The sequence below is a fragment of the Nyctereutes procyonoides genome, unplaced genomic scaffold (assembly GCF_905146905.1).
Source record: "Nyctereutes procyonoides isolate TBG_1078 unplaced genomic scaffold, NYPRO_anot_genome, whole genome shotgun sequence".
In the NCBI taxonomy this organism is placed as follows: Eukaryota; Metazoa; Chordata; class Mammalia; order Carnivora; family Canidae; genus Nyctereutes; species Nyctereutes procyonoides.
Window position 1 is genome coordinate 5,175,112 of NW_026575029.1, and position 25,644 is coordinate 5,200,755.

General features: G+C 43.8%; 1 protein-coding gene across 2 annotated transcripts in view; it reads right to left on the minus strand.

Moving 5' to 3' along the window:
* The window catches only part of STOX2 (storkhead box 2), a 163,085-nt gene extending 142,295 nt beyond the window's left edge, over positions 1-20,790 (minus strand). For both annotated transcript variants that reach the window (XM_055315700.1, XM_055315701.1), the window contains exon 1: positions 20,383-20,790. The gene's annotated coding sequence lies outside the window, so the exon portion shown is untranslated. The remainder of the gene's footprint in view (positions 1-20,382) is intronic.
* Positions 20,791-25,644: the final 4,854 nt, after the last annotated feature.

Below are 25,644 nucleotides of genomic sequence, written 5' to 3' on the forward strand. Positions count from 1 at the left end.
CTGACTAATCTCATTATAGCCGATCTGAATTCCAAAGTGTCAGATACGCAGATATTGCAGGGTGAGAATAGACAGGATTAAAAAAAAAATAAGCAGATGGTCAATGAGTTATGAGGACCAGAGCCATCAATTTATGTGGGTTTATCTTGTTTATTTACTCAGATTTTGGCAAAAGCAGTACCCTCACCCTAGCAACGGCTATATCATATGCTTCTTCACTTACAACATACCCGGCTTCTAATTTTAAAAGCCACCACTTCACAATCTGCAAGAAGCTCCTTTTGTTATCAATGTGAAATATGCTATTTCAAGCCTCTGACACATAGCCTTTGTATTTCTCCCGTATGTTTAAATTTTTAAATCCTCCTGTGTTTTTTTAAGTACATATAATGTTTATACATATCCTACAATCTGACTGTGACTCTTCCTTTAGAGGGTATGCTCCAACGCAATCCTGAACTGAAGGTATTTCTAATAAATAAGTCATCTTGAACAAGATCCAAACAGCTCCCCATGATGCCATGCTGTCTTGGTACAAGCTCTAGTTGATCCATATGATACCGCCTTTTAATTTTATTCTGCAACACTTCATATTACATTATTACATTAATATACCAGGTACAAATTTTCATCCTCGCAAAAATAACTAACTTGGATACATAAAATCCACTATCTTGCCATTATAAACCCATATTTCTGTAGTGAATTATAGCCGTACTTTTTTTTGTATTGAATGTTTCATAAGAAGAGCTCACGGTCTGTCAGAGAAATTTTCCAAACGATAACTTATTACATAAGGAATTCATTTTTTTCCCCCTAAAAAGAACTGGGCCTGAGGTGGTAGTTACAAGGCAGAGTAATCACAAGCAGATGTAAAAATACTTGCACAAAGTAAAAAAATAATAATAATAAAATAAACTTCATATGCTTTGCTCCTTTAAAAAAAAATGTCAGATGTGGCAGGCAGTACGTTGGCCCTGATTGTCATTAATTGCCATTATTATGTGCTGCTGATGGCTCCTAATGGCACTATGTTTCTGAGCAATGGTTTTATATTATTTTTCTGGCACAAAAGCCTGTTCTACAAATACCACAATGTTCTCATACCAAAGCTAAAGTGACTAGGAGATTAAAAGCAATTAGCGTAATTTTACTCACTGGCATTAGCACTGAAAGTAGATCAGGATACACATTTTGCAAGGTTCAAAAACTTTTCCAAGTTTAGCAAGATTTGAAAACAGAGCAGGAAATGCCTATCAGAGGCACTAAAAAAAGACATGCCCTCTGAAGGGCAGCCAAGAAAAGGGCAAAGAATGTTTATCTGCTGAAGAGATTTCGTAGTTGTTATGGGGAGAGCAATAGTTGAAAAAATAAAATAAAATTAAATAAATAAAATAAAATAAAATAAAATAAAAACAAAAATCTGTGGGCACCACCAGAGCCACAGATCTAACCATAAGGTATAAAAGACACTGGCTCCTGTGTCAGGATTGCATCTCTCTTAAATCCAGCCAGGAATGGTGCCTACTGAACAGAGTAAGAGCCACTGTGGTGCCATATTGGTTAAGACAGATAAGAGAATCAAATAAATGGAAAGCTTACAAATAAATTCAGGCAATCATTAGGTAAGCCACGTATAACCAGCATCTGCACGATTTCTAGGTTTCCTAAATTTAAGTGAAAGAACAGAATCGTATAAGATCTCAAGTGAGAACATTTCTCCATTCAATAAGCTCCACAACCATGCTTGCTAAGGGACGTATAGCTGGAATTAATAAAAAGTGTGAAATTAAGAATCCTCTTAGTCCACTTGTATATTTTTTAAGAATACAGTTTTACCAACACACAAGGTTCTAGTAACTAGCACTCCCAACTCCCATGTATAGTAACTTTAAGACACTAACCTGCTCAGTGTAACAACTGAAATTCATAATGATGATGTTGAAAGACCCAACGATGGCAATGCTCTGAGAATCCTAACAGGGTAAGCATTCAAAACTATTCAAAGAACAAGTTTTCATCTAAAGATTTGTATTATGAAACAGAGTTTACTCTGGTCCTTATAATTTGAATATGGACACAGGTGTTCTTTGACTCAAAATACATGAGCCACAATCTGTTGTAGAATACATTATCTCAAGAAACAATATTTTCAGCAGTAATTCACATCACAATCCAGAGCACAAAAGCCCAACATAATCCCTCATGTAGGTGAAATAACTAGGAAGACTGTAAGAGTATTAAGGTACTACTTTGATGAGCTGGGCTCACCAAACCATCTGAACCATATGTGGCTCTGGAACTCTAATTCTAGCAAACTATCTATCTGTACTATAGTTTGGAGATACTATTACCATAATAGATATCTCAGCTGCGCAAGGAACGAAATGGGTGTAAGTCTAAAAACCGTTCTATTTTAAATGATTTTTCCCTTTGGAAATCTGAGTTCTGAGCTGCTTCAGATCAACTCAAAAACAAGGGATGCCTGGGTGGCTCAGAGGTTGAGCATCTGCCTTTGGGTCGGGGCATGATCCTGGAGTCCCGGGATCAAGTCCTGCATCAGGCTTCCTGCATGGAGCCCGCTTCTCCCTCTAGGTCTATGCCTCCCTCTCTCTCTGTCTCTCATGAATAAATAAATAAAATCTTAAAAAAAAAACTTCAAAGACAAATTTGGGGAAAGACCCACATGTCACCGTATGGACTACCTATTTAGAGTAGCCCCTCTGCTAATCAGAAGCCCATTCCTTGATCCTGCCATAATAAAGCCTGGAATGAACACATCCCAGACAAGAAGCAAGGAAAAGCAAACTGTCTCCAGGCTTTAAGACTGAAAGGAATGATTTTTTAAATAGCTTCTCAATGTTTTCAAGTATAGGGGAACTTCCAAAGAATGGTCTCTTAAGTAGCCCTAAGTCGTCACTGGTTGTTTCTATTTCTACAATTATATAATCTAACAAGCCTTTCACACATCCTGCAAAGGCAATCCTAGTCCAGACTGCATCCTACATAATCACATTTAAAATTAGCAAAGCCAAAATTAATAAAGGTAAATTCTGAGCTAACAAATTAATAGTGTGATAAACTGACAAGTCTCAGTATTCTGAAGGTTAGGCCAAATTTCACCTTAACTGATTTAATCTAAGGAATGAAAACATTCTGTTTTCCAACTGTATAAATAGAGGGTATACAGGTACATTAATACAAATTACTTCCAATGAGAAAATCTAACTTAGCACATTGAAAAGGTGAAACATTACAGTTTCTAACCTTTCCTGGGATTCCTATGGCTACAGTAAAAAAAAGAAATGCTTTAAGAACACCTGTTTCTACCCATCAATCTAGATGCACCACTGATGGCAGACATGGATCATGAATAGCTTTCTTTTTTTTTTAAGATTTTTATTTATTTATTCACGAGAGACACACACACACACAGAGAGAGAGAGAGGAGAGAGAGAGAGAGAGAGAGAGAGAGAGAGAGAGTGAGAGAGAGAGGCAGAGACACAGGCAGAGAGAGAAGCAGGGTCCCTGCAGGGAACCTAATCGGGACTCGATCCCGGGACTCCAGGATCATGCCCTGGACCAAAGGCAGGCGCTCAACCGCTGAGCCACCCAGGGATCCCCACGTGAATAGCTTTCAATGATAAGCCAGTTTCTATCACTTAATGCCACTGACAGTATTATTCCTGGTGGTTTCTGCTTTCTTTATTGTCTGTTCTCTTTCCTTTTGGTGGCAAAATTATGTTGTAAAACAGCAGAGCTTGGTTTCTTGTGTTTGTCATGTGTGCTAAAAATGGGCTACATCATACTGTACTGGTAAACTTTAATTTCACTAGCCAGCACATTCTCACACCAAATAAATACATAATCCGTATTTATTTAATTATTTAAGAAAATAATCTGAATTCCTAAGAGTTACATTCTCATCCTCTTACCATGAGGATGGGTACCAGTCAAATAAACTTGGAGAAGTCCTCAAAACACCAAATAAACAAATAAGAAAGAAGATTCATGAGTATTTGCCATATTATATTGAAGACATATTTTCACAGACAGGAGCGGGGGGGGCAGGGAAGGTTTACTTTTAATAAAAAGACTTTTTTTTTAATAAAAGAGGTTGCTCTTAAAAAAAAATAAAAGAGCTTGCTTTTAACAAAAAGGTTTATTCTTAATAAACCAGAAAATTCAGTTAAGCCAGACACCTTATTCCTGCTCACGTGAGGTTTGGCTACATCCCATAAGGTCTGGAATTGGGGTAAAAGACTAGCAATCAGGACAAAGACTGAGCATCTGAATACTTCTTAGCAGTCAGGATGCAGTGTGCTGTGATATGGCTCCTTGACATTTAATGATTGTTCCTCATTTCCCTAGACTTTTCCTGTGTCACAACAGCCCTGACATCGGTCTTAGGTGGCAGGGCCGACATCAGCCACCCAGCTAGCTGGCAGGATTCAGACAGGTCTTCCGTTACCCAACCCACAGGCATAGGAAGGAGCTGAAGTCCCGCTCATCCATGGCTATCCGAGATTCTGGTGTCTTCTCTAAAATGTCACTATGCTTTATTAGCAAAATTGTTTCTGTGATTTATTGGCCTGATGTCCAAATATTTCCTTAGCAGTTCACCTCAGATGCCACTGGGAGGCTGCAGTCATGGAGATGATGCCAAAGAGAAGCATTTAGGGTAAATGCAGGCTTGCAGCGCAAGAGCCCACACCCTTGACCTCAGATGCACTTCGATGTCTGAAAGGCATCAGTTGACACAGCATATTAATTTGATTCCCTATCACACAAATGTCAAACAGCATGAATAAATTGCTGAAGGAGTTCTGGCTTTCCCAAGCAACCTGTTCCTCCTTCCACCTCGCTCGCATGCTGTGGGAGTTCCAGTCGAATACCGGGCGCTTGGTGACAATTTGCTTCCCTGTTTATTTCCCTCTGTGGTGCAGTGAGACAGCCTTCGGGAGGAGCACTGAACATAGACCCACAAAAGGGACTCGATGAAATCAATAAGCAAATCAAAAGTCATTGCACAAGACAAGAAGTCCCTGTATGGGACAAGCCCGGAGGGAGGGACCCCTCCTCCTGATGACAAGGGACAGATACCCGCCTGTGCCCCTGTAAAGTAGGATCATGGAGCTACTGCTCCAAGAAACTATGACAGCTTTATATACTTTTAATGATAATCAGACCAAGAGAAAAAGCATGAGACTTAGCATTCACTGCTCATTTAGCACCACTGCTCTAGTAGCTCTGCCTGGAAAGGGACATGTCCATCCTTCACCATCCCGGCCTTTGCTCCTTAGGCTCATGGACTTAACAATGTCTATTCTTTCACCCTCCCTTTCTATGCCACAAATTTGTTTGTTTGTTTATTTATTTTTAGAGAAGGAAGGGGTGGGAGACAGAGAGAGAATCTTAAGAAGGCTCCACACCCAGAGTGGAGCCCAATGTGGGGCTCGATCTCACAACCGAGATCATGACCTGAGCCAAAATCAAGAGTCAAATGCTGGGATACCTGGGTGGCTCAAGGGGTGTGTTGGGCTCAGGGCATGATCCCAGGGTCCTGGGATCGAGTCCCACATTGGGCTCCCTGCAGGGAGATGCTTCTCCCTCTGCCTATGCCTCTCTCGGTGTCTCTCATGAATAAATAAATAAAATCTTAAGAAAAAAAAAGAGTTAGATGCTTAACTGAATGAGCCACCCAGGAGCCCCTATATCACATTTTAAAAATCTCCAACACTTAATAAGTAAATAGTCCTGGTAAGTTTTATTTTTTTATTTATTTTTTTATTTATTTATGATAGTCACACGGGGAGGGGGGGCAGAGACACAGGCAGAGGGAGAAGCAGGCTCCATGCACCGGGAGCCTGACGTGGGATTCGATCCCGGGTCTCCAGGATGGCGCCCTGGGCCAAAGGCAGGCGCCAAACCGCTGCGCCACCCAGGGATCCCAGTCCTGGTAAGTTTTAAAGGCAATCCGGGGGTTTCGAAATCAATCAGAATGTTGGAGAAAATTCTTAAAAGATCTGTCAGTAAATGAAAATGGCAGTTTAGAGAAAAACTGTTTTCTAAAAAGGCAAGGGACATGCCCATAGGATACAGATGGATGGTGAATACACACACCCCTTGATGTACTCAAATCTATGAAGCAGTTTACAGGAGGCTCTAGAGCTAAAACACAGTGATGGGAAGTCGAGCCACTGATTCCTCCACATATAATAAAATAGCTCCCATTCATGGGGGGAACAACTATAAACAAAAGTTAGCTCTATTTTTCTTTCCTCTAATTCATGCCACAGGTATCAAATGTGAGGACGAACTGCTTCAACTTCTAGACAAGTTGATTTACGGAATAAAATACACTGATCGGGCGCTGGGATGGCTCAGTCAGTTAAGTGTCTGTCTCAGCTCAGGTCGTGATCCCGGGGTGCTGGGATCGAGCCCCCAGATCAGGCTCCCTGCTCAGCGGGGAGCCTGCTTCTCCCCTGATCCCTCCCCCTTGCTCATTCTCTCTCTCAAATAAACAAATAAAATCTTCTAAAAAATAAATAAACAAAATACATTGATCATTTAATCTACTATATTTATACCTATATTCCCTACTTCACCTCCTCTAACTATCCGGGATCTAATACTTCATATGCTTTAAAGTGAGTGCCGTTTGAGTTTATCAAGTCAGCAGAGGAAAAAGCTTAATTCGCAACCAAATTGGCAGTCCAAATATTTTCGTTGTAAGAAAACAGATTTCAAAGCCGCCTGATACTGAAGGCCCAGGATGTTTACGTATACCTAAATTTTACCCTACTCCTAGCTTTTTCAAATAATATTAAAGAAAAGTTAAACTGAGAAAGAGCAAAAAAGAGGGTCCCCAAAGAAAAGTGCAAGGTGCCATATGATAAAATATGTCTTTTTCAGTACAAATAATGTAGTAGCTCCTCAGACCCTTGGCACAGTGGCAGTTTTCCATCGACAATACTATGAGAAACCAAAGGGAAATCTGACAGATCAAATATTGCATTTAGAATGGGAATAAACACCTGATTGCAAAGTCAGAGCCACTGGAATATCATCACCACTGATGTGGAGACACAGTGGTCACCCAGGTAAATACAAAGGGCCGTCAGGATGCAGAGCTCAAGTTAAATCTGATTCATAAAACTACCAACACAAAAAAAGAAAAGCAAACTCCTTTAACTTTTGTTCCTTGCGACAGTGATGCTTGTGCTAACAAGAAACAGTGACAGCCTTCCAAATGGCAGTCATTTATAATCTGGAAAAAAAAACTCCACATAATTCTATGAAAATGGCAAACAGCATGCCAGAAAAGATAAAATGCTTGTATGAGTTGAATCTTACCCACAGGTGATGTTCCTTTGGCAGACCCCTCCAGCCCCACTGCGCCCAGCCGCACACCTTCCAGCCCAGTTCCACGAGGTCTGGTCACCCTGAAAGGAGCAAGCCCTCACCCTCCATCTCTCTCAAAGGCAGCAAGAAGCTCCTCTCCATCGCTCTGTGTCAACGGCTTCATGGAACTTTAAAGTTGGAATCGTCTCACATGGAAAGAAGAGGCTTCGGAAAATGTAAATAATTGGCACAGTGTCCCAGAGCTCGTTGGAGTCCGTGCTAAAATTGAAACTCACGCCTTTTGACTTTCAAGTCACTCCATTTTCTGTGCCGCATTCTCACAACCAAGTCCACCTTGCAACTTTTTATGTCACTTGTATTTTCCCTAAGAAGTTCTGGAAAGGAGGGACACCCGGGCGGCTCAGTGGCTGAGCATCTGCCTTTGACTCAGGGTGTGATCCCAGGGTCCTGGGATCGAGTCCCACGTCGGGCTCCCTGCATGGAGCCTGCTTCTTCCCCTGCCTGTGTCTCTGCCTCTCTCTGTGTCTCTCATGAACAAATAAATGAAATCTTTAGAAAAAAAAAAGTATTTCTGGAAAGGAAGGGGATAAACAGTGGGAAATGCATCATTCCTACCTGGAACATCCATTTGAAGTATATATATTTATTTTTTTCTTTTAGAAAAATGTCACTAGTAGCATCTTTTCTGAATCATAGCAAATGAGAAGACTACCCAAGGGAAAGGTTGGGTCGTGGCGCGCTGGTGTGGGCAGACTGCAGATCTCAGGGGCCTGGGTTCAAACCCCAGCTGGGCCATTCCCACTGCTATGACCTCCTCCTCCAGTATCCTCACCTGTCCTCTGGTGGTAATAACACCAGCATCTCTTTCAGGGGCTCCCAGGAGACTAGTTGAATTTGTATTATGTCTGGGATATAGAATAAGTTTTTGAACCACAGTAAATGCTATGTAACTCTTAAGCATTTTTTCCATGCAGGGAGATGTTATGCATCGTGATATGCATAAAATAAAGAAATATTGTGTTATTTTAGGTTGAAAATCCAAAGTCTGAGAGCTCCCAAAATATAAATTGTTGCAGTTTTAGAAACGCTGGCAAAGGGCTTTGAAACTCCAAGCTCAAGAGCAATTAGAGGAAAAACAACAATGGCATCAGATAATATAAACACACCTTCGCCGGGGCCTCTGGTACTGGCATAATAATTCTGATCCAATTAGGAGAATATAGTTTACACCAGCCCCCTCCCCCCACATCCTCCTCTTCCCCATAAATCTCAGAAAAGGCCTGATTAGAACAGATGGCTCTTAAATCATACCCTGAAGCTCTGAAGACTGAACCATCCTACTCATAACACCAGGAGAAACAGGATCTTGAGAGTGTCAGAACTGGTTCTCCATGGAGAACATTCTTTCCTCACTCAGTATAATGTGATATTGTGGAGGCTGCTAGCTGGAGAAACCTGGAGAGAGACCACGGGGGAGACCAGCTATCAGACTCCCAGGGGAGTGGAGCACCTGCTCAGGGCTTAGTGTTCCCCCCCCCCCCCCGCCGGGGAAGGCTGAGCACTTGTCATCAGGGAATGTGTGTGAGTGGATGGCAAGGCCTTGAGGCATCTGCACTGCCTACTTCACCAGGAGAAAGGAAATCCCACCTGCACGTTCATCCTTGTCTCCCCAGATGAGGCTGGAGGCTTTCTCGATGCCTTAGACCCAGATCTGCTGGGAATAAAAATGATAGCTGGATTGGATCCACGATCGCCCCAGCTGGACCCTCATTTTTTTTCTCACCTACAGTCAACTCCCTCTTCCATTTTGCCCAAACATTTGACCACATCCCTAGGTAGCTTAAACTCTGTTTTTTTTTTAATTTTTTTTATTTATTTATGATAGTCACACAGAGAGAGAGAGAGAGAGGCAGAGACACAGGCAGAGGGAGAAGCAGGCTCCATGCACCGGGAGCCCGACGTGGGATTCGATCCCGGGTCTCCAGGATCGCGCCCTGGGCCAAAGGCAGGCGCCAAACCACTGCACCACCCAGGGATCCCTTAAACTCTGTTTTTTAAAAAAGATTCTATCCATTCATTCATGAGAGACACAGAGACAGAGGCAGAGACCCAGACAGAGGGAGAAGTGGCTCCATGCAGGGAGCCCGATGCGAGACTCGATCCCAGGACCCGGGATCACCACCTGAGGTAGAGACAGATGCTCAACCACTGAGCCACCCAGGGGCCTCACTTAAACTCTATTTTAACAGCCTCTCCACGCCTGCCTGATAAAAAGCCTTCCACAGTATGATCCCCTTCAAATTCTGCTTTTATCTCCAAGCCTTCTGGGCCTCACTCGTGCCACTTTCCCTCTGAAGGAATCTGCTTTCCTTCCTCTCCACCTTCCAAACTCCCAATCCCCCTTACTCTTCTTGTCTCCATCACTACATCCTCTGGAATCTTTTTCTTTGCATCTCTTAAATTCCATGCATCTGCCTTCCAGCAGCCTTCCTCACCTGACACTAACCATCCCGAATTCTGTATTCCTATAATGGTTTTCAGTACCACTCGTGCGGCCTTTTCATTAAATTGTATATATCTCCCCCAACAGACCACAAGCTCATTTAGGGAAAATAACAGTGCTTTTATTCACAGAGCTTGGCACCCTCCATGGGCTGAATATGTTTGTTTATTGCAATTTTCCCAGCAATTATTCACTCCTCTTCTATAGCCCCTGTCTGCCCCGTGGACCAGGCAGTCGGTGAACCAACAATCCCACTCCACCCCGCTCCTTATCCGGGAAGTGACCGAACGCATCTTCCAAACGTTAGTCTTCCAAACAAAATATAAACTGTCTTTTCCATCCAGTGGATTTTTCCCAAGGTGCAAAGCTCAACTGGAGATTAAACACACACGTATGCGCACACACACAGAGGGTTCAGCCTCCAGGAGCAGAGAGAGCACACATGCGATAAACCACAAGGCAGTAAACATTTATAATACTGGCTAACAGGGCGATACAGACGATAAGGATGCTAAGAGTGATCCTTTGTAGATCTTGGTGGTCAGGAAAATCTTCCCAGAGGAGCCGAGATCGGAAGAATTGCAAGCTCTCGTGCAGGTGCCAAGAAAAGAAAATAAAGCATTCCGGACTCATGAGGAATGATCATTGGAGCCAAGGAGACAAGAGAGAGACTATCACAAGGTTAAACTGAAAGTAGAGAAACGCAAACTGTTTTTGGAGGATTATAAAATAATTAGTTTGGCTGGGACAGATAATCCAAGGGGTGATGGGGCATAATGCAGTGAAATGCAGGCGGAGAGAGGTTTGAGTTGGAATCTGAGGACAGCACTTTCCAAAGCAGGATTTGCAAGTTTTCTTACAAGTTGCTATTAAAGGGGTTGAGGGTAGAAGTTTGGTAGTTAAATAAGTTTGGAAAATACCATCTGGTCTCCCTTCTGGAGATTAACGATGCATATTAGAATATTCAAGGCACTGAGAAGTCCTGCACTAAAGACCCCCATTTACCTCTAGGTTTTCACGAATTTCAAAAAAGTTTGTTTTGGGAACCCTAACTGAAAAAATGCTGAACTCCAGGCAGCACAGAGTATTAAAATAAAGCAACATTCACATTTTTTAAAAGTGTAGACCACAGAGTTACCAAAATGAAGGAGACAACACAGATGGAGCTGGAGCTAAGAAACAGAGGGAAACAAAGGTGTGAAGAGATGTGAAAATCTGTGAGGAATTATAAAGTTGAAGTTAGAAGCGAGTCAGGCACTTTCCGCAAACTTTGCCAGGGATCAGTGGGGTTTCTGTGAACATTTATCAAAAGCATCTCCTGCAAGCGCAGGTAGGATTGTGTATCTCCCTAGGGAAGAGCAAAAAATAATTAAAAGAAGAATCTGTATGGAAACAGGTACAGGAGATTGCGAGTGATCTGTAAATGGACTCTTTTCTTTGTAAATATATATCCTTGTACATAATAATCCCAAATCAAAGCCATGTGTGATTCAGAACACTTATCTTTTAAACCAGATAAAACTGGTTCCAGCTCCAACATCCTAGAATCCAGAAGTATAAGCCAATCGTGGCACAACATAATGGAAATGCTGTAAGTCCAAAGGGCAAAGTAATTAACATTAGTGTTCAAAACAGGAGTGGATTTATGATTTTCATCACTTTGAATCTCCATTTATCCAGGTTCTTCATGCTAAGCATATGGAAGTGCTTTACATCTGTGGTTTCTAATCCTTTCACAGAGAGAGGCATTTCATGCTTAGAAAATAACTGAATTCTTTCAAGACACCATTTAGTAAACAGTAAATAGCAACTCTCTGGGCTGGTCCAGAGAGGACCTGGACAAAATGGCATGTCCAGAACTTGTATTCCTTGAGATGTCAGTGGATCTCTGCATATAAAAAAGGGGCCTAGGGCCAGGTGTGGGCAATGGTGAGGTTACTATGATTTCTTTACTGCAGATTCCCAGAGCCTCTACAGCATTTTACTTTGAAAAACCTCAGAGTGGGGGAGGTACTGTGCCCTGTGTCCTCATTCACTCAACCCAGGACCCCTTCTTTCATGAGTACTGTATGTCCCTAATATTCCACTAATAACCTGTTGAAAAACACAAGACTTCCATGTTCTCACTGCTTGTGTTCCCCTTTTTTTAAAAAAAAGATTTTATTTATTTATTCATAGAGATGCAGAGAGAGAGAGAGAGAGGCAGAGACACAGGCAGAGGGAGAAGCAGGCTCCGTGCAGGGAGCCCGACGTGGGACTCGATCCAGGGTCTCCAGATCACACACTGGGCTGCAGGCAGCACTAAACCACTGCACCACCAGGGCTGCCCTTGTGTTCCCCTTTTACCCAAGGGTGTTTACATGGCTGCATTCCCTTTGTGATCATTCGTCTAGCTGTAAATGTGTATTTCTGCCCTCTTTTGGGTATTGGGTTACACTAAAAGGGTTTTTGACATACCAATGTTTACATAATCATGAATAGGGGATGAGAGTAACTGTTACTATTCTTGAGGACCCACGAAGAGCCCTACGCTCTGCTAGGTGCTTCATCTATATCATCACATCGAATCCTCAAAAATACTATGTAAGTAATCATCACGGCCCATTTTACAGATGGAGAAACTGAGGCACAGAGAGGCCAAGTAATATGATCATGGTCACACAGCTAGTAAGTCAACACAACTGGGATCCCAAACCCATTTGTTCTAATTCTAAAATGTACAAGTATTCTATTGAATCCTGCTTGAAAGTCACTTACAAAGTCAAGACTGTCATTCCAAGGCATCCTATCCTTCCCCTTTCCCTTTCCCTTTCCCACCTAGAGGCTGTCACAGGCCAACAGTGGTCGAATGCGGCCCCTTACTCCCCGCCTTCTCAGGTACCTACAAACGCCACAGTCACTTGAACTTCACCTTTGCATCAAACACACCAGAAATAGTCTCATGTGGCATAAAGCAGACAGTGGGCAGAGTGCTTGCCCCAATGCAGCAGTGAGGACCTGCCAAGGTAACAACGATGGCCCCCGCTCACCTGGAGGACTTCCCAGGGGCAGAGTCAGGTCTGGGGCTTCAGGTCTGGCCCTGAGTTTGGAATCTGACCAGGTCCTGGTGTTTTTCTCTATGTCATTTAGAATTTCCTTGGAAGAAACAGCACTTCTGGTTAGAAGATATCTGGGGAAATATGTCATCGTGGGGAGAGAAACACTTTGTTGTCCCCCTCCCAAATAACTACTTGCACTGTTGGATTAGTGTACCGTAACAACAACTGAAAAGGATTTGTTTCTCCAGAGAGGGGGTCACCTTGGAGTGATTAGCATGGCTGCCAAAATATAATCCCTCTGCAAACGATGAATGGGGGCACGGACAAGTTTCTACAGGAAGAAGCTTGGCAGGCGAGTTCTCCGGGAAAGGCCCTGACTTACACCAGAGGAAACTCAGATGGAAATGACACTGTTTGCTTTTCCTTCCATGTGTCTGACAGATTTCCCCAGTTTCTATGTGGTTGATTATAAAGGTGTCAGACCCTATCAGAAATGTGATGGCAGTCACACATTATCAAATAAATAAAATGAACACTCGTTTGTCCGATCTTTGAGGTTTCCTTAAGTTTCTCTGAATAGCATCCTTCTGCCAAATTTCCTGTTCCTTGCATAATGAGATACTTTCTAATTAGCATATCACAAATAGTCCTGATCGTCTTTACAAGTCCGGATACATTTTTAAATGTTACTTTTCAAGTACATCAGGATTTTTCACACTCTATAAAGAGGGAGGAGAATCAAAGCAATGTCAGTTCCTCAATTTTTTTTTCTTTTGCTTTTACTTTTTTCTGTTTTTTTTTTCTTCTTTGTGATGGAAAGGTCACGGGACTGGCAGCCAGGAGACTGGATTCTGGTTTTGGCTGAGCTGCTGATTAGCTGTGTCACTTTAGGCAAATTGCTTCACCTTTGAGGGTCTTGGATTCCTTTTCAGCAAAACGAGGGAAGAGGTTGGCCCAAATGGAAAGTCCCTCCCAGTTTAAAACACGATGATCCTATTTGTGAAGCCTGAATAATTCCTTGTCTCCTTATCCAAAAGCTGAAGCAAGTGCTTCTCTTTGACTTAAAAATTCAGTGAGCTAAATACAGACAGGTACACACATCAATGAAAGGGGATGTGATTTAAAGGCACACAGTTAACTGGGAAATTACATATTACCCTTTGAATACCTCTCTTCCCTGCAGAGCTATAGGGATTTTCATGTCGCTTTAATAGGTTGACAAATATGAAAATAAACACACACACAACACACACACACACTCCGACATGAAGTAATCCACACTGACATAAAGGATTATTGAGGCAATGAAAATAAAGTCCTAGATATCAGAAAGGTGTTGTCTTTTAGTATACTTAAAAAAAAATTCCGATCAGTTTAATAAAATAATTTGGATTGCCCACTAACATCTGGGTTTCAGGATTTGAGTTACAATATGAAAATTCATAAAAACACAGAAATTTATCTTGGTTTTGATTAAGAACTCCCCGAGGATAAGAATCATGCTGGCTTTATGTGCTTCACAGTCAAAACCATCTGCTGGATGGATTGAGACTTCCCCATAAAGGCTTTCCAACCCCTGGACGTGCCATCTCTTTCTTGCCACAGCCACGCCAACACCCACAATGCAGCACCCCACCTTCCTTCCAGGGGCCGCCTCCCGCCTCTCATCTCGCGGAGTTCCAGGTCTGGTTCTCCCAGTGCCCCCACCTCCCGCCTCCCACATCCCTGTGGGTCCTGGCCACCCTCATCCTCTTTGATCACAAGCAACTTAACTCAGTAAGTGCCTCTCGCAATGATGTCACCCTGTTCAGAGCCCTCTGCTCCCACAGCACCGTGATCCCACTGTATTGTATCTGCCTGTTTACACAGCTGCCTCCCACTCTTACTTCTGAAGGAGCCAGAGCTCAGAGGGGCCTTGGTCCCATCTGTAGCCCAGGATACCCGGATGGCAAAGAAGAAAAAGAGAAAATGGACAAAGGGTGAGCAAGGTGCTGAGTGAGGCACTGTGCACATCCCAAGAACTGATCTGCATCATCCGAGGCCCCCACCTTCCTGGAAGATGTACCATATAAGGTGTTAATGTTCGATAGCCACCAAAATGTGGTGCAAATAATGTTACTCCTCATGGGGGAAGGAATCCTGAAGACTGAGAGTCAGGAAAACCTTCCTATAAAAAAGTATGCGTGTGTGCATGTGTGTACATGTGCATAGGCAATGGGAATCACTGATGTTTTTACCACAGAAGAAGAGTCAGGATGAAAAAAGTTTTAAAAGGGATAGCTAGCAGTGGTACATAAATATATTGAAATGGCCTAGAGATTAAAGTACATTATTTCCAATAATTATGCAGCCATGAAAAACTATTACAAATAATTATATCATTAGAGGTGGAAAAGCAATGATATAGGTTAGGTACAAAAAGTGGGCTACAAAACCATATAGGTAATAGAATCACAATCTGTAACATATTTTTCTCTTTTTATGTATGAGAATATTTAGATAAATAGGGTAAACTTCAGAGGGTTAACAGGGGTATCATCTGAGTGGTGAAACAGATTACTTTTCTCATTCCTTCTTTCTTTCCTTCTTTCTCTTTGGTTATCTCTATTTTCTAATTTTTTTTTCTCACATGAACCACTCAGGCAATTTTTTTAAATCTCCTCTGAATAAGTAAATAGCACATTTATAAATATTAAATAGTGCAGGGAGGACGTGGTGAGGATTTGGCCGCAGGCGGTGGCCATGGGAATAGAGAAGCAGAGCTGAGAGCCGTTACAGAGGAAAAGCTGACAGAAGAAGTGGGTGCCTGACTGGGTGATGGATTTAAGGGCAATCAGAAATCCAGTGGGACACCCAGGTTTTCAGCCCATGTAGGGGGAACGCTGGTTATGCCACCAGGAATGGGGCCAGTACCGAGGGCAGGGACTTTGGAGGAAATGATCATTTTCCCCTTGATACTGGGGAATGTTTGAAGTAGTGACAGGTCATCCAAGAGACACTGAAGTTCCAAGATGGGGGTGACGGAGGTGGGAGCGAGGCAGCCGTAGATCTAGAAGTCACACCCCGCCCCAGGTCAGAGGAGGTACCCCTCTGCGGGCCTGGGACTGGGCCAAGGCAAGGCATCTACTGGTCTTCCTTCCTCACCAGACCTTGGACTCTGGGAGGTGGGGCCCAGCTGGCGAGTCAGGTCACCCTCAATGCCTGGGTCAATGCCTGGGGCAGAGCAGGTGCCCAAGGAGTGTCTGAGAAGCGGACTGTTGAATCCTCCACCGTAACAGCTGAGGCAGGGACAGTGGATGAAATGTCTGAGGGCGAGAAGGAGGAGCTGGGTGGATAGACACTTGGGAAATACAGAAGCGTGGGAGTGCCAACAAAATAGACACGATCAGCTGCAAAACAAGGACAAGGCAACTTTCCAGAATCCACCGGAGGGGAGCTGCAAAGCAAAAAAAGGAGACCAACAAGGCCCCCTGTAGTCACAGCGGGAGAGGACAGGACCGGGAAGGTCACCGATAATCACGAGGTTACTGGTGACTCAAGAGAGAATGGTTTCAGGAAGAAAACACAAGGCATGATAGCGACACTCTTGGAAGCTGAGCAGTGAAGAGGTAAAGGAACAGCTCAGCTCGAGGAGAAGCTGAGTCAGGGCAGACTTCTGCAGGATCCAGGAGAGCAGGGGAGGCAGAACGCCGAGGGTGCACAGGCACTGGCCGGGAGGCAGCGGGGTCCCCGGGGCGCACAGGTGCTGGCAGGGAGGCAGTGGGGCCCCTGGGGTACACAGGCACTGGCTGGGAGGCAGCGGGGTCCCCGGGGTGTACAGGCGCTGGCCGGGAGGCAGCGGGGTCCCAGGGGCTGTACAGGCACTGGCCGGGAGGCAGCAGGGTCCCCGGGGTGCACAGGCACTGGCCAGGAGGCAGCGGGGTCCCTGGAGCATACAGGCGCTGGCCGGGAGGCAGCGGGGTCCCCAGGGTGCACAGGTGCTGGCGGGGAGGCAGCAGGGTCCCCGGGGCGCATAGGCGCCTGGGCTGGGAGACAGCAGGGTCCCCGGGGTGTACAGGCGCTGGCCGGGAGGCAGCAGGGTCCCCGGGCGCACAGGCGCTGGGCCGGGACGCAGCAGAGCCCCCAGGGTGCACAGGCACTGGCCGGGACGGAGCCCGCCCCCGTGGGCGGGAGAAGGAAGAGGAACAGCGGTGTGACCTCCCCGGGCTCTGGAGGCCGGCATCCCAGCCCACGCCCCACGGTCTCGAGCTCTAATTACACGCTCAGATCATTCGCTGCGGCTCCTGCGTCCTCTCTGCTCCCTATATGGCAGCCTGAACCCCAGGGACTTTCCACAGCAAATTTCACCATGAGATTCGATAGTTGATGCTTTAGGTCCTGGTGGGATCAGGGCCAAACAGCATAAAGTCACAGACCCACAGACCCATATGTATTCCAAATACATATGCAGTAACTTTTAAACAGATGCTAACTGCAAAAAAAAAAAAAAAAAAAAAAAGGCTATTTTTGAAGGAGCACCTTGACATCTCCCTGCCCTTTCTCCCTAACAGCCAAACCCCCCACTGTACTTGGAGCGAAGGAGTGTCATCCCCCGCCACCCTCCATGCCAGCCACCTGCAGAGCGACGGTCCTATGCCAGCCCCACTATGCGCTTCGCGCCAGCTGGGGACAGGCGGGGACGGCAGTGGCAGCCCCGGGCGAGGCGGCGCCTGCGGGCAGATCCCCAGGCCTGTCCGGGATCCCAGTGGGCATGCCCAGGATGGTTCCAGGGGAGGTACACCTCTGCAGCAAGACTTTCTGGAAGCTGGTCAGGGTGCCCCCAGCAAGGTCGGGAATGGAGCCCGGACGGAAGCTGACTCAGAAGAGACCCGCCCAGGTCGCCGGCCCCAGCCACGCTCGCCTGCCCCTGACCCACAGCGGAGCAGCTGAGAACGGCCTTCCCAGGATTGTGGGATGAACCCAAGCTTCCTATTGAGCTGGCACCACAAGGCGGCTAAAATGCCAAATGTCACTTCAAAAAGAAGGCAGAATGGAAGTGAAGAGCTCCCATTTGCCCTCCGTTCACACGCGCCCAGACAAACCATTAACATTCCTCAATCCGTAATTCCAACCGTACTTTCTGCTGCATAAAACTGCTTGGGGATCCCCGGGTGGCTCAGCGGTTCAGCGCCTGCCTTCAGCCCAGGGCGTGATCCTGGAGACCAGGGATCAAGTCCCGCGTCGGGCTCCCTGCAGGGAGCCTGCTTGTGTCTCTGCCTCTCTCTCTATCATGAATAAATTAAAAAAGCACACCAAGCTAATGTTTAAAAAACAAAAAACCTTGCTGCTTGCTCACGAGTATTTTGCAACAGGAGAAGTCAACTATGCCTATTTGGCACTTTTTTTCTTAAGTGTAAAGATGCTTACATACACATAAAAAAAGTGTATTATAAACATATTCATAATAAACTTTACCAGAGACTTTTCTTCCCACACTGCGGTATTTTTCAAAATGTATACGAAACATACAAACGTTGGTTTTTCTTCAATAATGAGCTTGGCTCTTTCCAAGCTACTCTTGCTATAAGTTACACTTTCCGGCAAGAGAAAGTGAACATGTGGAAATGACATGAACGTTTTCAGGACGCTGGGGTCCATTTAATATACCGAAGCAACAATTTATCAAATAGGACCCAAGAGTCCAGCCGCATGGCCCCTTTCACATATGCTAAACGACTCCCCCAAGACCAGCCTATAGACTAAGAATCTGCATCATTAATTAAAGAACTGGAATGGGCTGTACTAACCTCAGAGCACCCTGCCGTAGGAGAGACTCAAACGTACACTCTAATTGCAAAGCGAACAGTTGGGATGAGGAGTTTTCAGAATTAAGCACTTAAAACTAATGTGTGTGATTCAACTCGCTTGCTAATCTAGTGTACAACAGGTGTGGGAATTAATTCTATTATTTCCACTCTCCCTCATTTTAACTTGGCCAAATGTTCCATATTGAATTATTCTGTGGGTTTTAGATTAATCACCAAAGCAAAAAGAAAGCCAGGTGAAGAGCTTCTTGCTAAACATTAAGGTTTCAGGGCCTGTCGGGAAAGAAAAAAGCTTATCCACAGAACATTTCACATCCAGGAGACTCAACTGAGTCTCGAAGATTTGAGATTTCAATGTTGCCAAACTAGCCAAGAATTGCCAAGTATTCTACTAAATTCGTATGCACATTAAAAAAAAAAAAACCCTCCCTGTTTATAAACAATCTTCCATATGCGTTGGATGGAAAAGCACTAAGTTACGATTCACTGGCTGACTTCTGCAATCTGTCATTAATTGCTATTTTCAAGTTAAAATTATCCCATTAGATTTATTTCCAGTGCTCTATATCAAACCTGCTTATAAGCAAGTTTCTATTTCCCAAATGAGATGTCAAATAATTTACCGAATGATTCCATTTCCATAGGATTCAACTTTCTAAGTAAACATTTTAGAAAAGCTGGCCACTCCTGTGCACTGCTTATTATTTTAAAACAGACATTCACTTTGTATAAAAAAGAACAAACTTGGGGTGCCTGGGTGGTTCAGTTAAGCATCTGCCTTCGGCTCAGGTCATGATCTAGGGGTCCTGGGATCGAGCCCCACGTCGGGCTCCCTGCTCAGCGGGAAGCTTGCTTCTCCCTCTGCTCTTCCTCCTCCTGCTCATGCTCCCTCTCTCGAATAAATAAATGAAATCTTAAAAACAAAACAAAAGAACAAACTCATCTCTCCCTTTCCCAACCCCTCCCCCCCTCCCATGAATCTAGTTTTTTTCAAGGTCTAGAGTTTGTAAGTTTGGGTCTAAGCTCTCAGAACAAATAGAAATCTTGATTAAAGCACATGCATGTGTACACAGTCTAAAGCTTTTGTGTTTTATGTCCGGTCTCTACGTAGGTCACAGCTGTAGGGAATCTTGCTGTTGGCTCAAATTATAATGTCAATCAAACATGGGGCAAAAAAATTAATCTAAAGATATTTCATGTGGGCTCATCAGAAAGCACCTTCTTCTGGATAATAAATAGCAAAGTCCCAGCTAAGTGATCTACGACAGTGATGAATCAATTCATTCCCAAACACTTAAATGTGTTTCGTGATGACCTTTCCACAAGTTTCTGGAAAGAACGCAAAAACGCATTTACGAGAACCATCTGAAAGTGGAGAGCAATTGACAAATAATTCTACATTTACAGAGAAATCATGGAAGTATGAAGGCCTGCTATAGTAAAACTTTATAGCAATGGTATCTCCCACATGAGACACACAAATAATTCCTCCTCATGTTCCAGATTTTGAACAAATGAATTATTAGTGCCACTGTCACCAGACCAAAAAAAAAAAAAAGAAGAAGAAAGAAAACCAACCTGTCAGGTTTTATGAAGTATTGTATTTAAAAATTCAGACCAATTTCTGAGTTTCTTCCATCTAGCAACATACCCCAGAGTTCAATATACTTACTCTCCAGTGTGGGTCCTGGTTTCTGGTTTTGCGATGGGTCTGTAAAACGTACAGATGGTAATAATCTGTGGCTTACTTCAAATCCTGACGACTGCTGCTTTATTCTCTGGATTTCCTTTGGTGCCAAAGATGTCGTTCTGTTCCAGAGTTACCACACGTTAAGTGAAGCTGCTGTCAACATTTTATTACGTTCAGCATTTCAGGTTTCCTGATAGCTAACTCAAACATTAAAGATAGCCATGCTCTGTATATTTTTCAATCTTCTTATTCTCTTTCTCTTTCACCCTCCATGGAAGGGTGCTGGGTCCTCCTTAAGCAGCCCAGAGGTTTAAAGTTGGACATTTCCAGGTTGCATTAATATAAATATTAATGCAATTCATTTCCACCTTCAGACATGTCTTTCCTTCCCTGGTTGCTCTGGCAGTGTTAATTTTCCCACACTCTCCTGTAATGGTGAAGGGCTTGTCTGGGCAAGTAAGATAACACTTGGGCAGGAGATTAAAAGCCCACACTGAAGTCATTAAGTACCTATGGGGCTGGGCCCTGAATCCACTCAACACAGTCTCCAAACACTGTCACCTTGACTTGAAAAGCAATGGGAAAAGTGTGACAACTAAGACCATCTCATTTGGGCATTTCCAGGCCCTTGAGCCACCTGTATTTTATATAACGAAATAGTGCTTCAGCTTAGAGGCTGGAGCAAGGAGAAAATGCCTTACTTTCATTTCATTTCACCTTGATGTTTGTGAACAGTGAACCACCGCTGAGGTCTAGGCCTCAAGTCCCATGCAACTCGGAACAGGTCCCAATGTGTAATCATCCCCCATACTGCCCTCAAAACTGTCCTGCTTTCATCAACACTTGGTTACCTTATCTTTATAGCTTTTGACTTCAATTCTGGAAAGTTCTTTACATTTACCATGTGCTTCTGAAAAACTAGTTGACATCTCTACCTGCAAAAACACAGGTTCGGGTAACTATTTAGCTATTCCGACTGTTAAGAACTTACAACTTGCTCCTACCTGTTATTTACACTGAGGCACTCTTAAATCCCCTCATGAAACCATTTATCTTATTATACAGATTTGAGTATTTTTCTTTTTCCTTGTTACTATAAACCCTTAAAAACCCACCTCTAACTTACACAGAAGAATCCTTCACAGCTTAAAGAAAGGCTCCTTCCCAAGTACAAGGCGTGGCTAGATCATTCAATCTAGGGTAATTTGATGTGGGTGTGACATGAGGCAGCATTGTCCTCTCTCCTATTTGGTGCCTGATGAAAGTAGGAATAAAGTAGCAACATAGTCTTCCTTTGACATTTCTTAAAAAGAAATCTCACTACAGAATCTTGGGGATTATCCATAAGTAACAATTGCTACAAATAAAAATCATAAAGAATAATAAACAAAAATCCTCATCTGGGGGCTGGGAAAGATGATATTCTCCGAGGCCCTTGAAGAATCTAAATAAATCTTTTAGCATAAGAAAATGCAGCTATTTGGGGAAATTGGGTACAAATGTAAACATTAGGAAAGAAAAACCAATCAGAAATCTCAGGGATCTGGAAAAAGAATTCAGGGGGCAGTAAAATGAACAGGAAACAAACACCTCCATCTGAGGCAAGGGCTTCTCCTTTGTGGCACAGAAACAGAAAGAGCATGCTGAACTCTCCAGGCCTTCTCCTGCTCCAGTTTTACCTCATCATTATCTTGATGTGGAGGACTCCAGCCTCTATTTTACTCTCTCCCAAGTTCTAGTCCCATATGGCCAATTACGGATATCCCCACCTTGGTGTCCTATGTGTGGCTCAGACTCAACGGGTCTTAGCTTCAACAAGTATTGCCACCTCCACATTCCATATTTTTGATAAGGTCAGCCACCCAGGTTCAAATGCCAGCACCATCTTCCTCTTGCAAGATCCTATAAATGTGACCTCCAAAATATTTCTTATATCTATCTCCTATGAAGCTACAAGCTGTCTTTCATCCCCAGCTGGGACCAGCCGACCCCCATGTATAGTAGGCTGGGCCTTCTCTTCCATTCCCACAACCAGTCCCACCCTGAGACAGGAGACCTTTCATTTAACCTGAGCCAGCTCCACCCTGGAGTCCTACAGCAGGGAGCATGGACTGACACGCCCTCTCTAAAGTCCCCCCTAGAGTTCCCCTATCCCAGCCTGCCTCCAACCCTCAAATAACAAGGTTTCGCCTCTAGGCCTTGTTCCCAAACTCCTGTTTTGGTAATTGCCCAGAACATCGGGCTCCTCCTGGGTCTGGGACTCCTGCCAATTTCCCAACTTGGCCCTGAAAAATCTTTCTTCCATCTCCGGTTCAATACTTGGAATCTGCTAGCCCCTGCCACACTGTGTTCTTACCCAGAGTTAACTAGTTGTCTGAGGCCCTAGAGCTTGCCACACCTGTCAGAAACGGCTTGTCAGCCCTCAATGCAGTGGAAACTCCCACCAAGCAAAAACCAGAGCCAGAAACCAGGCGCTCAGCGGAACTGTATTTGCTCCATCTGGGCCTGACATGGGCTTCGGGATCCTGTTCCAGCTCTTGGACAACACCACAGGCTTTGGCTTATTTTGGCTCTGGATTGACACTTCTGGTTTTACCCCTGTTAAATAACTGTCTGGACATTTTGTATTTCCGATCCTCATTCCTAACCTTCCACTTCCCCAGTAACTGTGACAACTTGCTCCCATTTGGGCATGGTCTAGGACAAAGCAGCCAGTTGCCACTCTTCCAAACAGCCGCCTCCCACCCTCCTCATCTGCCAACTCTCCTAGTTTCTGTCTACAATCACCTCTGTCCACTGCCTACTGAATGGCTCTCCTCCATCCTTCCTCCTGGCTTATAGGACCTTGATCCATCGATCTTTTGACAGACAGGACTTGCTTGGGCCCTAAGGAAAGGGTCATGGTGAATCTCATTTCTTTTGAGAAAGCATGACTGACAGGAGAGGTCTATGATCCATTCATGGCTAACTAAATATAAGAAGTCTTCTGAGAAGGACTTCTGTCCTGATATTTTTTTAAAAAGCACCAGGAGGGGATCCCTGGGTGGCTCAGTGGTTTGGCGCCTGCCTTTGGCCCAGGGCGCGATCCTGGAGTCCCAGGATCGAGTCCCACGTCAGGCTCCCGGCATGGAGCCTGCTTCTCTCTCCTCCTGTGTCTCTGCCTCTCTCTCTCTCTCTCTCTCTCTATCATAAAAAAATAAATCTTTAAAAAAAAAGCCCAAAATGCAATACTCTGGGGATACCATTATAAAAATAAATAAATAAAAATTAAAAATAAATAAAAAATAAATAAAAAGCACCAGAAAAAGGCCTTGTGCCAATCCTCTACCTTGAACACACAGGAATCATCTAGAGCTACAGCAGCCACCTTGAGATTAAAAGGCAGCAACAGAGGATGCAGGAGACAATATTCTAACAATGCTGGGAGAGAAAGATCATGGGGCCTGCATTCTTGACAGTGTCACTAGGCTACTTCTCTAGCTCTTGCCAGTCCATCCCAGGTTTCTTGTTATATGAGTCAAATAAATTCCTACTTGTCTGAGCTAGCATTAGCCAGCTTTTCTGTCATAGATGACCAAATGCCATTCCCCTAATAGAAGACATACACAAACTGCATAACTTTCCAGGAAAATTGTGCTGGGTTCTGGGGCCCCAGGTTGGAGTGGTCTGTATCCCCTCCCATTTCTGTTAATGGAACTCTTTAAACCAAAATAGTAGTAAGGCAGCATTTTGTACTTAGCTCATACATATGTTTTCTTTGAGAGGTACACTACTTTTAAGGTATATGAGTGACATCACTGAGAACAGTGGAGTGGGAAATTGCATGGGCCAGACCCTCCGCCAACAGCTACTGAACACTGTCAGAATCAACTTCATTCACAATCTGGGAACTAGTTAAATGCTTGCAGCAATCAAGTGAACACACAATCCCAAAAAAGATGGCTAAATATCAGGAGGAGAGATCAGTGGCATTTTAACTTACCCTAACCCCACGTCCCCAGTGTATCTGTCTGGTGGTCTTAAAGACACAACCCACTGGCCTGGTATGGGTTCCTGGTGCTGGAAGGAGCCATATAGACCTCCTTTCCAAATAATTATGGACCAGGTTATTTGTTTGGACCTATCTGGGGGCTCTCTAAAGGACTGGTGCAAAGGGCTTATCTTTATTTCACCTAATTCAGAATTCTCCCTTGGTGAAGAGGCATTTATTAAACATGTTAAAGGCAAAAGAATTTTCTGCTGCCACTAGGGGTAAGGGATACAAACACATCAAAAGGCCTGGGGGGAAAAGCTGGGAGTGAGATATTTTGGGAAATAAGGACCTTGAAAAGCTCCCACATGTTGCTGGGAATCTAATAGCTCATATACATGCCCAGGGCATATATTGTTCAGAAAAGACCTGAGAAGACCATGATCATCCCCTTCCACCCGACTTACAGGCTGCAAGCAAGCAGAAAATGAAGGCTAAGGTAGAGTTGTAAACTGCATGGCTGAGTGCTGAAGGCATGCCTCAACACACACTGCCTACTACATGGTTTTTTTCTTTATAAAATTTATTTCTTTTTCTCCTTCTCCTTTTCCTTCTACTTATTATTATTATTATTATTACTTTTTGTCTGTTTGAGATGTTTAAGGAAATCTCTGTCAAAATTGCTAGCTGATCACTAAGCTAAGACTTCAGTGACCTTACATGACAAAGAATACAAAATTCGTTCAGAACAGTCACTAAACCACAAAAAGCAAGAACAACCTGTGAAGGAGAAATCTGATTTCCAAAGTAGCAACATTACACTATTCAAAACATCCAGTTTTCAACAACAAATTATAAGGCATGCAAAGATACAAGAAAGTATGGCCCATATCTAGGGGAAATAAGAAATCCACAGAAGCTGTCTCTGAGGAAGCCCAGATACTGAATTTTCTAGAGAGATTTTAAATCAATTATATTAAATATGCTCAAAAATCTAAAGAAACCATATACAAAGAACTAAAGGAAACCAAGAAAAAGGTGTCTCACCAAATAGAAAATATTGATAAACGACAGATACTATAATATATATACATGAGAGACAGAGAGAGAGAGAGAGAGAGAAATTCCAGAGTTGAGAAGTATAGTAATTGGAATGGAGGAGTTCAACAGCAGGTGTGAGCAAACAGATGAAATAACTAGTAAACTTGAAATAAATGAATGGAAATTACCCAAATGAATGGAAATCACCCAATCTTAGGAGCAGGAAAAAAGAA